The 13,515-nt window shown below is 44.5% G+C and overlaps 1 long non-coding RNA gene across 1 annotated transcript; it reads right to left on the bottom strand.

The window, feature by feature from the left end:
- Positions 1-453: 453 nt before the first annotated feature.
- LOC132669018 (uncharacterized) lies at positions 454-12,985 on the bottom strand. Its single transcript, XR_009605936.3, has 5 exons — positions 12,505-12,985; positions 7,156-7,203; positions 3,980-4,063; positions 3,655-3,865; positions 454-1,620 (listed from the first exon to the last, which is right to left on the bottom strand). It is a non-coding gene; the product is annotated as an uncharacterized LOC132669018 (long non-coding RNA).
- Positions 12,986-13,515: the final 530 nt, after the last annotated feature.

The following is a 13,515-nucleotide window of genomic DNA, read 5'->3' as shown; positions in this document are numbered from 1 at the left end:
AGGGGGTAGATAAGTCTAAAGTATGATTCCATGAATCAAATCTAACCCCACACAGACACAGGGGCTACTGCTCCCCGCTACCCGGCCCCTGAGCTTCTGTGGAGATCTGAGCCTCTCTGGCTTGAGGAAGAGGGAGTGTGCTCTTGTGTTAATCAGATCCCATTAATTTTTCAAAGTAGACAACAGCCCACTTACTCATCTCCCATCGAGCCTCATCCATAATTGATCCCGCACTGCACTTATCCAAATAGACAGAGGAGATGCCCGGGGCACGTGGGGCTCTGGGAGGGTTTTCTGCTGATGAGCCTATCCTCCGAATTAATGGCTGTAGTGAGAAGCACTCACAGCCATGACCTGTTGTAACTAAAGGGGGCTGACGCCTTTCCTTCGATCAAGAATGACAAGGAAGAGAGAAAGAAACTACTCCCTAAATGCTCTAAAGGACTGTTCTGAGATTACTCCTAGTAATCGAAGCAGTTTGAGGGGATTGGTCTAAGACAGCTTTGAACTCAGGTTCATAAAGACCTCAGCAAGTCTGGACCTCAAGCCCCTTTGATCACAGCCTCTACTTGAGGCCATATACCTCTGCCCCATCTCCCCTCCAGAATAAATGCCAAATGAATCGAAGGTTTAAATATTTTTTAGAAAGAATTAGTTACAATGCTTAAAGACAACATAAAGTGAACATTTATCAGATGAGTAAAGATTCTGTGATAAGGAAGAGAAAAGCGATCCCTGTCATTTGGGAGAGGTGGCCCAGCCCTCACAGCTAGGCGCTGGAGTTTTCCTGTCAAACATAAACAATTTCATACAATGTCAACGTCAGACAAGGTCACAGGCAAGACAAAAGCAAGACCACTCTGTAATCATCTCTGAACTGTACTCATTGGCCAGGAAGCCGTAACAAAGTACCACAAACTACATGGATTAGATAACACGTAAGGTCTGGCAGTTCTGGAGACTGGAAGCCTGTGATCAAGGTGTCTGCAAGACCACGCTTTCTCTGAAGGTGCAAGGGAAGGAGCAGTTCCGGGCCTCTCTCCTAACATCTGGTGGTTCCTGGGCTTATGGCAACAGAACTCCGATTTCCACATGGTGCTCCCCCTGTAGTGCATCTCTGTCTACGTTTCCCTTTTTTGTAAGGACACCAGTCATATTGGTTTAGGGGCCCGCACTACTGGCCATTTCTAAATAAGGTCATATTCTACAGTACTGGGGGTTAGAACTTTAACATATGAACTTGAGGAGTAGACAATTCAACCCATAACCCATGAACTTGGACAAAAACAAGGACATTGTCCAAACCATAAAAATGATCAAACATCCCCTGTATGTTTCTTAGGGCTGCTGTAACAAATTACTACACGTTTAGTGCCTTAAAACAACAGAAATGTATCATCTTACAGTTCTGGAGGACAAAAGTATGAAATCAGTCTCACTGGGCTGAAATCAAGGTACAGTCAGTGCAGTGTCTCCTCCAGAGGCTCTAGGAAAGAATCCATCCCTTGCCTCTTTCAGGTTCTGGTGGCTGTAGGCATTCCTTGGCTTGTGGACACATCCCTCCAGGCTTCAATGTCAGCATCCTCAAATCTCTCAGCTCTATCTTTACACTGTCTTCTCCTGAGAGAGAGAGAGAGACAGACAGACACAGAGAGCAGGTATGTGTGAACCTCTGCCTCTCCTTTTTTTTTTTTTTTAAGTTTATTTATTCATTTTTGAGAGAGAGCACACGTACACACAAGTGGCGGGGGGGAGAATCCCAAGCAGTTCTGCACTGTTGGTGCAGGGCCCAAACTCACAAACCACAAGATCATGACCTGAGCTGAAGTCAGACGCTCAACCAACTGAGCCACCCCGGCGCCCCTCTGCCTCCCTTTTACATAAACATTTGGGAATATATTTAGGGCTCACCTGAATAACGCAGGATAATCTCCCCATCTCAAGATCCTTAACCTAATCCCAGCTGAAAAGACAAGTTTTCCATCTAAGGAAATATTCGCAGCCTCCAGGGATTATGATCTGACGACTGTGGCAGCCATTATTCAGACTACTCTACCCCCGGCCCTAGCTAATGAGGGTGATGTTACTTCTTTGTCAATTATAGCTTTAATCTCATTTCATTCCTAGCACTTTCTAAATCAGATGTATTAGAATATGCAATCACAGACTTGCCTTCACTTCCAGAAAGTGTCCAGTTCAAAGAAAAGCTTTATTTCCTTAAAACCTTCTCAAAACTACTTGACCCAGGTGCAGATCCTGTAAGTCCTTTGTAATACTCCTGATGAGGTGCCTCACAGTTCTCCCAAAATGTATGGCTTCTGTGTTGCAAAGAGTCAATAAACCCAACTTTGTTCAACTACAGGTATACCCACGGTGGCATTTAGTTGGAGAAAATAACAGTAGCATAAAAGCCATAAGAAGTATCACAAAGAAAAGGCCTAAGTTTGTCTACATAAGAGTGACATTATCAAAAACTGGCAGAATAAGAATCTCCAAAAACCCTCTTGACCATAAAAGCAATGGGATCACTGGCAAAAACTGTCAGAATCAACTGCTTTAGAATGTTAGAAATTAACCAAAAGTTTGTAGCGATCAGGGATGGGGTGCTTTTTCAAGGAAAACAATGAATCTTGATAAGAACCTAGAGCTTTGTGACATTTTAACTTGCCCTAGTCCTGCCCCCTGCTCTCCAGCCCACTATAACCTTGAAAACTAACGACCCATAATCACTAGCAAATCACTGGGAAAACCGGCAGCCCAGCAGCCCAGCTGCCACTGATGAAGTCAGAACAGAGTGGAGCTTTTCAGAGCCCCAATGTCAGAGCATCATCATCACTTGATCTGTCTGGCAGTCCCCTGGAAAACCCCACTTGTAAGGCTCATCCTTAGTTGACCTGGCTCAGAGCTCAGCCAGTGTAAACAGTCTTTTATTTCCTCCCCCAGGAGCTTTTGTCAAAAACAGTAAGTAGCAATTATATAACATTTTAGCTGCCTGAAGGAGAAATAAGTTTGGGCAAACAACGAGCTAATAACCAAAAAACTTAAAAGGAAAAGCTGGAGAATGAGAATTCCATAGAAGGTTTGGAAAAGGAGGCCATGCACACACAGAAAGCTGTGCACATGCCTAGGGCTGTGTGCATGATCAGGAAAGGTAGGAGAAGGCAGTAAGCTATCACCGCTGGCTCATCTTGGGGCCCCCTGTGAGCAGGAAGTAGAGACCAAGCCAGCGCTGTAGATGCTAGGCTGCGTGGTGAAAGTGTGCCCCACATAAAGAACCCCTTGACAAAGCCTGGGAGACTTTCTGGTTCCAGGGACTTAAGGACATCTCTATCCAATCAATGGCTGACCACGAGGCTGAGAAGAGACTTCAGTGGCCACAAACAAAAAAAAATACAGAGACTTTATAGAGTTAGCACGGTAGAGTCACTAAGCAAATAAACAACAGCAGCAGTAACAGAAATAGCAAAACAACAAACCCTGGGAAGGAGGGACAATCTGATTTCCAGAGTTGTCACGTCATGTTATTTAGAATGCTCAATTTCCAACAATAAGACATAAGATATGCAAATAAAAAAGAAAGTGTGGCCCATACACACACACTCACAAAAATGCCCATGCAAACAGTCCGTGAGGAAGCACAGGTGTTGGACTTACCAGACAAAATCTTTAAATCAGCTCTTTTAAGTATGTTCAAAGAACCAAAGGAAACCATGTCTAAAGCAGCAAAGGGGGAGATGCCTGGAGTGCTGGCAGCAAGATGGAGGACCAGGAGAGCCCAGCCTCCACACCCCCACAAACACTGACTTCAGGACAGATGACTTCCCAAGTCTCCAGGAGAAGAGATGAACACCCAGATCCATAACATCTAAAGAACCAAGAGTAGGCTGAATATCAGAAAATCTTCTATTAGACATATTAAAATCAAATTGTTCAAAGTCAAAGACAGAATTTTGAAAGCGGTGAGAGAAAAGCTACTCACCACATACAAGGGAGCCCCCATGAGACTGTGAGAGGATTTCCCAGCAAACCCATGAAGGTCAGGACAGAGGATACACTCAAAGTGCTGAAAGGAAAAAAACAAAACAGAACTGTCAACAAAGAATACCTTACCCGACAAAGCTGTCCTTCAGAAATGGAGAGAAAAAGACTTTCCTAGGCAAACAAAAGCTGAGGGAGTTCCTCACAACCAGACCTGTCTTATGAGAAATGCTAGAAGGAGTTCCTCACGTTGAAAGGTAGGGATACCACGTGGAACATGAAAACATATAAAGTAGAAGACTGTCTGGTGAAGGTAAGCACACGGCAAAATTCAGAATACCCTAATTCTGTAATGGTGGGGCATAAATCACTCCTAATGCCAGCATAAAAGTTAAAAGACTCGGGGCACCTGGGTGGGTCAGTCAATTAAGCAGCCGACTTCTGCTCAGGTCATGATCCCAAGGTCCATGAGTTTGAGACCCACATCAGGCTCTGTGCTGACAGCTCAGAGCCTGGAGCCTGCTTCAGACTCTGTGTCTCCCTCTCTCTCTGTCCCTCCTCTGCTCACTCTCTGTCTCTCTCTCAAAAATAAATAAACATCAAAAATTTCAAAAAAGTTAAAAGACTCAAGTACTTAAAATAACTATAGCTAAATAACCTGCTCATTGGTACATATCATAAAAGGATGTAAATAGTGACATCGATAACATGGGGCAGAGGGGGTAAAAGTGTGGAGTTTTTGTATGTGATGGAAATTAAGTTATCAGCTTAAAATGAACTGTCATAACTAGAAGATGTTTTATGTGAGCTTCGTGGTAATCACAAAGAAGAAACCTGTAGTAGAAACACAAAAGATATGGAGAAAAGAATCAAAACATAACACTATAAAAAAGTCATCAAGTCACAAAGGAAAACAACCAGAGGAAGTAAGGAATTACAAAACAGGCAGAAAAGAGTTTTTTACAAGAAAACAGTCTATGTCTTTACCAACCAGCAATTATTTTTAAAGTAAGTGGATTAAATTACCCAGTTAAAAGACAGACTGGATGAATGGGTAGTCAGGGGAGGCCTCTCTGTGGAGGTGGTAGTGAAACAGTCCTAACTGAAGGAAGGGAAGGTGGCAGGCAGGTGTCCTTGGGAAGTGCGTTCCAGGCAGAGAGAAGAGCCACTGCAGAGACCATGGGCAAAGAGCTTGCTGGGGAGGGAGATGAGACAGAACTAGAGGCCACAGAGTCTGAAGTGCAGGAGAGGGAGGTGGAAGGGTCTCCTAAGACAAAGGGAAGCTTCTGGGGCCTTAATGGAGTGTAAAGGGTGGAGGATCGGTTGGCGGTGCTCTCGTGGACTGGAGGCTAGGGGCTACAGAATTGAGGAGGCCAGATCAGTGAGGACGGGAGAGACAGAGGTGGCTTCATCTCTGGTGGGAGCTGGAAAAACAGTGAAGTGGGCGTATTGAAGAAATATTTTAGGGCCAGAGCTGATGAGATTTGCTAACACACTGAACGTACACCTCCTGGCACAAATTTCTCTGTTCCTTTTAGAGGCTTCATTCTTCTCTAATCTATTTGTAGAGAGAACAAATGAGGGCATTTTCAGAAAGTCATCAAGAGTGAGAGATGAAGAGATGAGGTTAAAGCCTCCCCACCCCCAACCTGGACTCTCTCAATTGAAGCACAGCACATCCCCAAAGAGAACCACATGAGAATGTCCATGGCAGCTTTCCCATAATAGCCCCAAACTGGAAACAACCCACATGTGGCTCAATAGTCGAATGGGCAAATAGATTGTGTGTATTCCTACTATGGAATACTCAGCAACAGTGAAAAAGCAAAATGGAATGCATCTCAAAAACATTATGTTTTGCAAAAAAAAAAAAAAAAAAAAGTCAGACAAAGAAGAGAGGATTCTGATGATTCCACTAGTACAAATCTGAGCACTGGCACCCTTCATTTAATTGGTAGTGACAGAAATCCCAACAGTGGTATCCCAAGGTGACAGTGGTTACCTTTGGGGCAGGAGGCATAGATGGACTGGAAAGGGGCAGGAAGTGACATTCTGGAAAGCTGGAAATGCTCTAGATCTAGATCTGTAAAAAAGTCACTGGCACCAGGGATAAATCAATGAGAGGACATGTGCCCCTGATAGGAAGTCATGAGAAGGGCACTTCCCCCAAATTCCCAACTCCAGTGCAAGCGTGAGCAAATCATCACAGAAACTCAAACTAAAGATCCATCTACAAAACAGCAGTATTCCTCAAAACTGTCAAGCTTGTGAAAAACAAGGAAACCATCAGAGACCAGAGAGACCTGAAGAGACGTGGTATGCTGCATGGGATCCTAGAACAGAAAGAGGGCATTAATGAAGAAGGTGGGTGAAATCCATATGAAATCGGAGCTTTATTCATAGTAGCATACCAACCCTGGTTTCTTAGTTGCAACAACTGTATTGTGATAATATGGATGCTGACATTAGGGAAAACTCAGTGTAAAGTATTTAGGAATTCTGTACTATCTCCACAGTTTTTTTCTGATGATAAAATTATTCAAAAGTAAAAAGATTATTTTTTAGAAGTCATTGAGGGGCACCTGGGTGGCTCAGTCAGTCAGGTGTCCGACTGAATATTTAGACTTGTCATTTTACTGTGTAAATCAGCTCTTAATAAAATATTTGTGGGGGGGGAGACAGAAGCACATAACATGCTCCCTGACCCAGCCAGCACACCGCCCAGCTGCAGCCTTCGGGAGCCCAGCCAGCAACAGTAGTGACAGAACCGGGTCCCGGGAAAGGGCTGCTGACTTGCCCTCCGACACCTCCTGCCTCTCCCCAGCACAGGGCAGCAACACATCAGCCACAGTGGGCCACATATCATTCTCTCCAAGGGATCTGAACATATTTTCAAAAATCCATTTTCCTTCTTAAATGTTATTGTTGAAAATCCCAGTCCAGGGATGTGATACGGATCTCAGCATTCAGTGAGAGAGGTGGCCGCTGAGGCCTCTCCGTCTCCAGTCACCCCCAGGGGTCTGCCCTGGGCCAGGCGTGGGGCTGCTTGCAGGAGGTGAAAGAAAAACCAACAGCTCCGGTGAGAAGGTGGGTCAGGCCAAGTCTGCCCAAGAGAGCCATTAAAAGCACGGACTCCAAAGCCAGGCTGGGGGTTCAAATCCTAGCTCTACCACTTACCAGCTGAATGCCTGTGGACATGTTAGTTAACTCCTGAGCACTCCAAACCTACAGGTGAAATAGGAATAAAGATTCCTTACAGAGCCTTAAATTTTTTACATATTGATCTTTAAAGTGTAAGGACCCACCACCTCTCTATCTCTATAATCCTGGGGATTACATCCTGTTTCCTGACATTGGAGCTCCACTTCAATATCTTCTACCCCGCACTCCCACTAGCTCTCTAAACTAGGAGACCCAATCCTCTAGGATAAGGCCTTTCCTTTCACCCACAAATACCTAGTGAGCCCTCTTCCATTGGGGGGACACGCCAAACAGTGAACCAGGCCAGAATCCGGCCTCTGTTTACAGCTTAGATCTCACCTCTCAGGTCCGCCAGCACACTCTTTCCATATGGAAGGACTTTCTTTTCTTCCCCTACCCCTCACACCTTGTGACTTTTTTTTTTTAGTGTTTGTTTGTTTGTTTGTTTGTTTTGAGAGGCATAGAGAGACAGAGCACAAGTTGGGAAGGGGCAGAGAGAGAAGGGGACACAGAATCTGAAGCAGGCTCCAGGCTCCGAGCTGTCACCACAGAGCCCAACTCGGGGCTCTAACTCAAAAACCGTGAGATCATGACCTGAGCCAGTCAGACGCTTAACCGACTGAGCCACCCAGGCACCCCATAGTGTTTATTTACTTTTGAGGTTGGGGGGGGAGAGAGAGAGAGACAGACAGACAGACAATGATTGGGGGAGGGGCAGAGAGAGAGAGGGAGACACAGAATCCAAAGCAGGCTCCAGGCTCTGAGTTGTCAGCACAGAGCCCGATGCAGGGCTTGAACCCATGAACCACGAGATCATGACCTGAGCTGAAGTTGGATGCTTAACTGACTGAGCCACCCAGCTGCCCTTCCTTGTGACTAACTTCTAAACATCCTTCAGATCACCCTGAACTGTCACTTCCACCAGGAAGCCCTCACTGACCACCCCCCCTTGCCCAGCCCATGTCTCTCCTAACTTCCCCACTAGCCAGGGACTCCTTACTTCTGTTATATACACTGCTAAGTCATCTACAGAACCCAGCTCAAAGCCTGGCACCTGCAATCACTGAGCATCTGTTGAATGAATAAGTAAATGAATGAGTGAATGACCTGGGAGAATAAGGAAGGCTTCTTCATGAAGAAGGTGGCATTTCACTGGGTTTTGAAGGATGAGTGGAAGTTAACCAACGGAAGAGTGGGAGGAGGGAAGGTCTAAGGGTGTTCTGAAGGCTTACACTTTCTGGGGCCCAAAGGGGAGGTGTCAGTCCAGGCTAAGATATTAGGCTAATATTTTAGGGCTTGATCTTGTAAGCCAGGGGCTGTCAGCCCAACAGAACATTCAAACTGCCTGGGACCCAACTCTGTAGACTCTAGTCCAGGCAATCTAGATCCCTCAGATTCTGAAGACATCTAAGGTCAGGGGCCCCTGCTGGAGCATCAAGTGGAAAGTCAGAAAGATTTCCAACCACAAAGGGACACAATCCCATCTTCAGATCTAACACTGTATCAGAAGTGAGGCCAGACAGAAGCCAAGAGTGAACAGGATGGCAGAAAGGGGAAAAAGTCAAGAGACTGGGGTTTCCCATTGACTGCAGGACACAAGGGAAACAGTGTGGGTCAGTGATAAGAAAGGTGAGCTGTGATTCCACTACTAATGAAGCAGGTGGAAAATCTGAGAAGTAGGTGTGATCTGTGTATACTTGTGGCACAACTCATCCCCCCACCCAACACACATACACAAAAACACACATGCACACAAGCACATACACACACACTCAGCCCTTTCTTGCTGAAGCCAGTAGTCCATCACAGTAGATTGCATATAGACACCTGCATGCTAAGTCTGGCTAACAGATCTCCAACCTTATAAAAATTTGCTTGCACACAACACTGGCAAGATGAGGCCCGACACAGCACCAATTTCCACTGTATCCGTTTCCACAGAACGAGAAGACAAGTAGTGGCTTCTAGAAAGAGCTTCAGGCTCCAATGGTTTTGCCTTTTCTGAGAAGCAACTACTGCTTTCATCCACACTGGGTGGGGGCAGAGGGAGGCGGCACAGACAGACAGTGGCTACGCTCTTGCTCATTATAGCCAAGTCCTGATATAGAGAGAAGAAAAAAAATACAGTTTGCACTATCTTCAAATATCACAGTGTTGTGACTTATAACAGCACCCACTGTATCTTGTTGCATTCCAACGGCCAAAAGGGAAAAAAAAAATTGAATTACCATGCTAATGTCTTCTCTTTTGGTGAAATCTGTGATTCAGGTATGTGGATATAAAATACATCATTAGTTGCTTTTAAGCTTGTCTTTAATGATGAAAAAACATTGCAGGGCATGAGGGGGAGACATAACTAAACTCACTCACTGGCAGCACTGGGAGCCTCTTGTAAACCGTAATGTGACAGTGCAGTTTCTTTTTTCCTCTGAGATGACAGTTAATTCCAGACCAGGAAGGCTGTCAAAAATGCTTAGTTCTGCTCCACTTGAGTTAATTACCGGCCCTGGGGCAGGCTGCCCTCCACTCCTCTGCTAATGGGGCTGGGCTCCAGGTAAAAAATCCATTTGCAAGAATGTTTTCCTTGCTCCAGATCTAATTTATTGAATATCAAATATTTATGCCAATGCAATTAAAGTGACAACATTGCTCTCCCTTCTCCCCTGCCCCCTAGTCGCAGACAAGCCCAGGCTTGCTGGCAGAATGCTTTATCCCGTCAACACAGGGTAAAACTTCTGCTTGAGCTTCTAAAGCAAGAGCTTTGAAACCTCTTCAATCCATAAAGTCACTTGGGACTTTACCTTTATCTTCTTTTGTAGGCAGCTACGTGACAGGTTATGGAGCAATGGCTGAGACGCTAGGGCAGAAGGCAAAGCGAAGAGAGAAAAGCCTGACTGTGGCTTGAATTCTACCCAAATCCTCTGTGGTCCTCTGTGTTCCAGGCACCAGACTGGGCACTATAGTTGAGAGAAATGGAATAGACTCCATCCATATCTCTATCAGTCTCCCAGCTTGACAGAGGGACAGCTTGGGGTATGTATAGAAAAGGTTCCAGAAACAGATCCTTTAGGGTCTTTGGTTTGGGGTCCCCAAGGCTTGAAGACCATCCAAGGCTCCATCCCATCCAACCAGCCTAACTACAAAAAGTTTCAGGTCCAGCAAAGCATATTCCACCTTTCCCAAGACTCTATTCACCCAGCAAGAAGGCCTCAGATTATCCAGACTCTGGAGCTTTGGGGCATTCCCTGTGGGGACAGTGCCCAGCCCCCAACGTCACATCACCCCCATGAGTCTCTTGCACCACAAAACACATGGTTTGACATCTACCCCAAACAGAGGGGTGGCTGGTAAAGATAAGCCAGAGAACAGTCTAATGTGCAAAGGAAATGCATTTGACTAAAGGAGGAAGGATTTTTTCTTTTCTTTCCAGAAGTAAGGGAACTCAGCAAAACTCAGGCCAGCAGGTAATATTGTATCTGTGGGATATCTGACATTGTGCTGTGCCCCCTGGCTGGGATTTTTTTTTTTTAGGGACCTTGCTGTCTACACCCACCTCTACCTCTCCCTTCCTGCAATGAAACAAAGACCTTTCCTTGGGTCTGAACTGGGTTTTAAAGGAGAAACAGGTATGCACAGGGTAAACCACAAGGCTTAGTAAAGGGAACACAAGACTTTGTGTTCAAAGAACTGAAAACAGATTGATTTTTATTCGAGCCTGAATTGCAAGGGAGTGAGCCCTGGGACTATAAGCATCAAATGAGGTAATCTAAGCATGGTAGAAAATGTCAAGTCCTAGATAAATATGAATTACTCTCCACATCACAGAGGTATTGGGGAACCAAATGATGTTATATGCACACTTGTGTTACATAAATTGTAGTTGTTATAAGACATTTTGGAAGAAGATGGATTAAGCTTTAACCATGGAGATAAATCAGAAAAAAACATATCTGTTAATATCTTTTGATCCTACCTTCTTATAACTGTTCACAAACAGAATTTTTGTAAATTTCCTTTCTGTTCTCTTTTTCGGATGAACATACACTACCCAATTTTAATATTCACTACCCAGTTTAATACCCAATATTTTTGACTTCCTGTCAGTCTGACTACCATGCTTTAGTTTTGAGGCTTTGTGATCATTTCGTATGGCCAGACAATTCTTTGTGAGTGTTGGAGGAAGAGGCTTGGTATTGCTATCCTTTTCTTTCTATGTCTTCTGTTACCACCCTATTCAAAGACATGATCATACCACCCCTCAACTACTGCCATAATTTCTTAGCTGTTTACTATGCCTCTAGCTTCCTCTTGTCTCCAAATCATCTTCCCCTTGGCTGCTCAAATACTGATATCATTTTTCCTTTAAAAGTAACTATAGGGACGCTTGGGTGGTTCAGTCCATTAAGCATCCAACTCTTGATTTTGGCTCAAGTCATGATCTCGTGGTTTGTGGGATTGAGCCCCAAGGTGGGCTCTGGGCTGACAGAGCTTGGGATTCTCTCTCTGCCCCTCCCCCACTCTCTCTTTCCCCCCCACCTCTAATAAATAAACAAACATTTACAAAAATAAAGGTAACTATAGAAGAACTTCTGCTATAGCCATGGTGATAAGACAAGAAAAAAAAAGAGGTAAAAACCACTGGGAGAGAAGAAGCAGACTTACCATTATTTACAGACAATTTAATCATATATCAGAAAACAATAACAATAAAAAAAAACACAGAAAGGGGCACCTGGGTGGCTCTGTCAGTTAAGCATCTGACTCTTGGTTTTCTCTCAGGTCATGATTTCATGGTTTGTGAGATCGAGCCCAGCACTGAGCTCCATGCTGACAGCATGAAGCCTGCTTAAGATTCTCTCTCACCCTCTATCTTTGCCCCTCCCCCCACTCACATGCACATTCTCTCAAAACAATCATTTTTTTTTAAATCACAGAAAATCGACTCAAACTAATGAAAAAGGTCAGTAAACTGGTCAAATACAAAATAAATTTGCATGAAACAATTGTTTTATATACTAACAATAGCCAGTTAGAAATAGAATTTTAAAAATATGGTTCACAATATATACCCATCTTCATGAGAATGTATCACAGAAACTGCCATGCAAAAGTAAATTTTGGATCTTCCATTCAAATATGTTCCTCCTCCAATGCTCAGCCTCGATAGGGGCTCTTCCATCTACCTATCTGCACAAGGCAGAAACCTAGGATTCGTCCTTGCCCCCTCCCTCTCTCATACCCCAATATATAAATCTGTCACCAAACCCTGACAATATTACCTTCTGTCTGCTTCTCTCCAACCAAACTGCCTTCATCACTTCTCACCTGAAGGACTGTAGTAGCTCCTCACTGTTCTCTTTTGGCTTCCTCGTTCTCTCCAATCTGTTTCCACAAAGCAGATTAAGGATCTTTTGAGATTTGAAGCTAAATCATACACCACCCTGCCGACAACTCTTCACTAGTTTATAAACCCCATATCTTCACCATGGTTTACATAGCTTGGCTTACCATGGTCCTTGCTAACCCTTCTACCCACTCACTTCTTCATTCCCTGTGCCCAAGGCACACCATCTTCCTTTTGGTTTCTCAAATGCCCCCAATCTCTATCCCACCTCAGAGCCTTCACTTTCCAAATTCCCTGCTGGGAATAAGGATTAGTGATCTTCCTTCAAGAAGGTTAGGCAGAGACAGGGGACCTTAGTCTTTGTCAGAGATCTCCCTGACTCCTTGGGCCTCAGTTTCTCCACCTACAACATGAGTTGGTTGAACTAGAGGTTCTCTCTGGAATTCTATGAGGTGAAGATTCAGTAAGAGGTAACAGCAGTTGAATTGATGGAGAAGAATGGGAAGTGGGGAGAGGGTAGAGAGGAAGTAGTCCTGGGAAAGACGGCAGAGAAAGGAAAGCTAGAAAATAAAAGGCAAGCACTTTCTGTGTATTTAAAATACTAAATGCTGGGGCGCCTGGGTGGCTCAGTCGGTTAAGCGTCCGACTTCAGCTCAGGTCACGATCTCGCGGTCCGTGAGTTCGAGCCCCGCGTCGGGCTCTGGGCTGATGGCTCAGACCCTGGAGCCTCCTTCCGATTCTGTGTTTCCCTCTCTCTCTGCCCCTCCCCCGTTCATGCTCTGTCTCTCTCTGTCTCAAAAATAAATAAACATTAAAAAAAATAATAAAATAAAATAAAATACTAAATGCTGTCACTTTATTTTTATTAGAACAACTCAACATTAAATCTTCACAGGATTTGGGATCATCATAATAATCTTGTCACGAAGAGAGAAAAAGCCAGCCAACTTGTATTTAAATATTAAATGTATGCACTACACTGAAAACTTGAT

This window comes from Panthera onca, chromosome A3 (genome assembly GCF_046562875.1).
Source record: "Panthera onca isolate mPanOnc1 chromosome A3, mPanOnc1 haplotype 2, whole genome shotgun sequence".
Taxonomy (NCBI): Eukaryota; Metazoa; Chordata; class Mammalia; order Carnivora; family Felidae; genus Panthera; species Panthera onca.
The sequence above is the reverse complement of the archived record's forward strand: the minus strand, read 5'-3'. Positions and strand labels throughout refer to the sequence as shown.